Genomic DNA, 5,181 nt, shown 5'->3' with positions numbered 1-5,181 from the left:
CTCTCTCCACAGATTAGCCCCCTCCACTCTCCCATTCTTACTTTGCTTAGCCCAGAGAGCTAATAAATGTACATGAGAGCTCTTATCACCTTCTTCCCTCTACACCGAGCACCCTCTCTTCTACCTATATTGCAAGCCTTGGAGCCCCAACTGTCCACTTCCCCCAGAAATGTTTCAACACTTTTCTCCAGGCCATCCAACACATAGAATGTCCTTTTTGAGCTAATCCGAAAATCCATTACCATCTACTGGTTCAAATTCTTCCCCAAAGCTAAAATAAATGAGACAAAGACATTTATTTCATTTACAGTAGCCTTCATGAAGCTGAGTCTCAAGGCTACCAGCAAAGAAAAGTCTGAGTGTGTAGCAAATGGTGCTGTTAAATTTTGATTTTATTCAGAGCCAGGCTGAGTAGCAGATCATGGTATTGAAAGCTGAGTTAACCAACCACCAAGTAACCTTAGCCTTGCCTCCTCCACCCACTGGGTCTGAGTCATAGCCCATTGGCTTCAGTAGATGTTGGATCAGGCCCCAGCTGCATAATCTTATTTATTTAACCTCTGTCCATGCAACCCCTACCCATTCCTACTATTGAGTTGTTGTGGTGTGTCTGAAATTAGATTGTAAACTCTTCTGGGAAGGGACTATCTTTTCTTATTTGGACTGTGAGGCACCTGGCACACTTTTCGGCACTGTAATAAATAATCATTATAATTCTGGGGGAGGATGTAGATAATGATATCTTTATTGGCCATGTAAACAAAAATGCTAACTATTTTTACTAACATCACGGGCTATAATCTCTCTTGATTCAGAGGTAGTGGAAGGCGCCAGGGAGCCAGAATTCTTGGGGCCAGCTCCAGCCCAACTTAAAGCTGTTTGAAGGCAGCTTTAAATTCTGGTTTAGGGTCCATAAAAGATTAGGCAGAGATTCTCAAACTTCATTGCTCCATGACCCTCTTCCGATAACAAAAATTACTACATAACCCTAGGAGGGGGGTTCGAAGCCTGATCCCTGCCGCCCGGGGGTGGAAGGTCTCAGGCTTCGATCCCCCTCCTAGGGTTATGTAGCAATTTTTGTTATCAGAAGGGGATCATGGTGCAATGACATTTGAGAATCTCTGCCAGGCTTCAGCCCCAGGTGGTGGGGCTCAGGCTTTGGCTTTGGCCCTGAGCAGTGGGGTTTGGGATCTGGCCCTGAGCCCCAGCAAGTCTAATACCAGCCCTGGAGACCCCATTAAAATGGGGTCGCGACCCACTTTGGGGTCCTGATCCACAGTTTGAGAACTGCTGGATTAGAGGATTTCCATAGCAGAGCTGTGCTCCCCCATGCTGCTTCCTTGCCTATTCCTAACCCTGGCTCATCCCCTGTGCCAGATGTGGGGTAGAGGCACAAGATTGGTTGTAGTACAGATGTGCCAGCAGTAAATTCCCCAACACTAGAGCATTGCTGCACTGGGCATATGCATCTGGATTCTGACTCCTTTGTAACCCCATTGGTGTAAAAGAGCTGTAAACTGGCTAGAAAATCTGACCATTTATTGTTTTCCAGCTACATTTTCCAGATTGCCTGACTATACCATTGGTCAGGGCCTGAGCAGAGAGAGGAGACCCAAGCACCTGTTTTTATTTCACAGCTGGACTATTTGATTTACTACTGATGGGAAGAGCCATAATCAAAGAGAAAGCTAATGCTCACAATAAATTCATTTTCAAACTTAAATATTATAGCAATTCCTTGGCCATTCCAAAATATTTTCCCTCAAGAAGTTATTATTGATTTGTCCACATAAAAGGCTAACTCTCTACAGACGTTTATGATCAAGAATGAAAATTATACACCAGGGCTTTTGTGCCTTGTGCATTCTCTGTAGTTAGGGATATGTTTTGATTATATTCTTTGTACTTGGATCTTAGTGGGGGGGACACTGGAATTTTTCACTGGCGTGCTTTTAAAGCGAATATGCCTTGAACTATTATGGATAAAAGGTGTTTGTTGTATTACTTAATGTTATGTGTAACAGTCAATTGAGTAGATGATTGATTTAATTGCAGTTGCTGGACTTGTTTTAAAAACTAATTTTTTTTTATTCTCTGTCTCGTGGCTGTAAAACAGTTGGATTCTGAACATTAGGAAGAAAAAGGGCCTGCATATAACGATCATGAAAGTCAGAGCCCAGCTAAAACGAGGTATTTTGTCAAGATGAGACATCACTTATATTTCCAAACACTTCACTGTGCCAATATGCGTTGGTTCAAACTAGCCACACCCTCGTTATTCCACTCCCAGACTTTTCTTGAACAGAAATTGCCGAGAGGGCAGAACGTGCCAAACTGTGCTGGTTTTATTAAATTAAAGAAAAGATAAAAGGGCTGTGAGTGTTAGGTGCTACTCCTTTCCTTCCCAACTCCCATTGACTTCAATGGGAGTAGAGAATGCACAGTGCTTGGCAGGATCAGGCCCTGCCCCACCAACCTCAGTAGAACTATGACACAGATCAAAACCCAGGTCTCCAGAAGAACAACGCCTGGACCAAAAATGTTCAAATGTGGGTGCCCAAAATTAAGCACCGTATTTAGGCGTTCAAAACAATAGGGCTGGATTTTCAGAGGTGCCCGACCGGCAGCTCGCACTGATTTAAGCCAGTCTCTAGCCACTCACATTTGAAAATGTTGGCCTCACAGCAGAAATTCACTAAGGTGTGTTTTTAAACACTTACTAAAAAGGGGTGATCTAAACTCCATTAAAATCAACAGAAAGATTCCCATTGACTTCAGTGGGCTTTGGATCAGGCCCATTAATAAGAGGGAAAAGCTGTAATTCCTTTCATATGGGTAATCATCACTGGGAAACAAAGGAGATTACCTTTATACACAGCAAGCCTGTAGGGCTTGGTCTCCAGCCCTCAGTCAAGCAATATTACAGTCTGGCATCAAAATGAAGTGCAGGGGAAAAAATGAAATGAAAAATGTCATAGGAAAACATTTATAGAAAGAGTTTAATCTTAGACTTGCTTTTGGTAAGCTGAGTAGGCTTTGTATCTGCAGGAGTGTGCGTTGGCAATGGCCTTACTTAAGAGAGGTTTATTTAGGCTCCATTAAAAAGGCCCCGAGAGATGCCAGGAAAAAATGAACCTGTCCCTAACAGCAGGGCTGGTTTAACTCTCCTGTGGGCCTGGGGCTATTAGATTTTGTGGGGCCCTGGGGCTTTCAAGTGTGGTAGTGGGCTCAGGGCTGGGGCAGGGATTGGGGTGCAGGAGGGGGTGCAGCTCCAGCTGGGGAGGTGGGGCCAGGGATGGGACATGGGGTTTGGGTGCAGCAGGTGGTTCGGGGTGCAGGCTCTGAGTGGGAGTTTGGGTGTGGGAGGGGGCTCAGGGCTTGGATACAGGGTTGGGGTGCAGGTGGGGATGCGGGGTCTGGGAGGGAGTTTGGGGGCAGGAGGGGGTGCCAGGCTGGGGTAGGGGGTTGGGGTGCAGAGTGAGGTGCTTACCTCGGGTGGCTCCTGATTGGCAGCACAGCGGGGCTAAGGCAGGATCCCTGCTTGCCCTGGCTGCACGCTGCTCTGCTTCCCGAGGTGGCCGGTATGTCCAGCCCTTAGGCAGAGGGGCCAGGTCGCTCTGCACAGTGCACAGTGCCCGTGCCCACAAGCGCTGCCCCTGCAGCTCCCCTTGGCCGCAGTTTCCTGCCAAGGGGAGCTGCAGAGCCAGCTCTGGGGGTGGAGGCAGTGCACAGAGATTCCCTGACTGCCCCTCAGCTAAGGGCCGCAGGGGCATGCTGGCGAGCCGGCACTCGCAGCTCCAGTCCCATGGAGGGGACCAGTGTCCAGCCTGCAGTGCAGAGACTTGCTGCAGTCCAGATGAAAAGAAGCAGTGGGCTGCATCTGGCCTGTGGGGCCCACCTTAGCCCAAGGCCTTGGCCTGCAGCCCCTAAAACCTCTGTGTTAATCTGGCCCTGCCTAACCCATGGTATCACTGAACAGCATTGTTCAGAAAGAGTAAGGATCAGAACAACTCATTGGTTTACTTCTGTGAGGAAAAGAAAGCCTTTTCTTTGACCCAGCACTCATTGAAAGACTCCCATCTACTTCTATTTTGATCAGTTCCTTGAGCAGTATTTTAAATAGGTTAAGGAGCCCCCCCCCCACACACACCCAAAATAGCAGCATCACCAGGATTTGAAATAGCCTCCCAGAAACTCCTGACTGCCATTTGTTGGACACCAATGAGTAGACTGAATTATTTTTCTAATATTAGGCAGCACTTGTATAGTGGATATGAAGATGAATTAGGCACTCAGACACTACACTGATGAGTATGATATAAGTGCAGAGATATTCTGTATTTGTGATCTGTGTGACCATGTTGGTCTGACCAATTAGAGGCTAAGAATGAGTATTGATTATTTACAGACATAGATTGTAGACATATATAAAGAATATATTGCATTGATACATTCCATACTAGAAATATGTTAAAAGAAATCCCATTTGATCCAAATGCCTACAGGCTAAAATGAATTTAAAATTCAGTGGGTAAAATTCTCTTTATTTTTATTAGTGTTTAAGAGCTGGTCTTTTTATGATCCTAATAGCATGCTATTGTAAGTAAATATGGACAATCCTAATAGGTTGATATACTCTGTCATTAGTAGTTAGCCTGTTGATTTGGACCATTTTTGGAGGCATTCAAAAAGTATTTGAACATCATTAATTATTACTTCTTGTAATATATCTGTAATTTATACACTAGACTGTAAGCCTCATAAGTCAGGAACAAGTATTTTCCTACTGTACACGTCCGGGAAATACCCGGTATCCTCACATCACTACGCTGGGCTCTGTGCTAGAGGAAGTGTATGTGAATCCAGAGGACACAAGAAAAAGCTGGAAAACAGTATTAAAAAGAGGGTGAAAAGTTTTTTCCCCTCACTTTCCCTCATTTTCTTCCCTCCTTCTCTTTTTCCTCTTCCCCCCAGTGGAAATAAAGGGGAAGAGGTATAAAAAAGGAATGGGAGGGACCCAAAATCCAAAACCGAATAAGCTTCGGTTTCCAAAAGCTAAAACAAAATAATATTTTAAATTGAAATGAAGTACATTTTGTTGTTTTGACGTGAAATAATAATTCATCCAAAACACCTACTGCCCCCCCCCCTTTTTTTGAATCAATATATTACAAATGGTGA

Source organism: Mauremys reevesii, linkage group 1, assembly GCF_016161935.1.
Source record: "Mauremys reevesii isolate NIE-2019 linkage group 1, ASM1616193v1, whole genome shotgun sequence".
Classification (NCBI taxonomy): domain Eukaryota; kingdom Metazoa; phylum Chordata; order Testudines; family Geoemydidae; genus Mauremys; species Mauremys reevesii.
The sequence above is the reverse complement of the archived record's forward strand: the minus strand, read 5'-3'. Positions refer to the sequence as shown.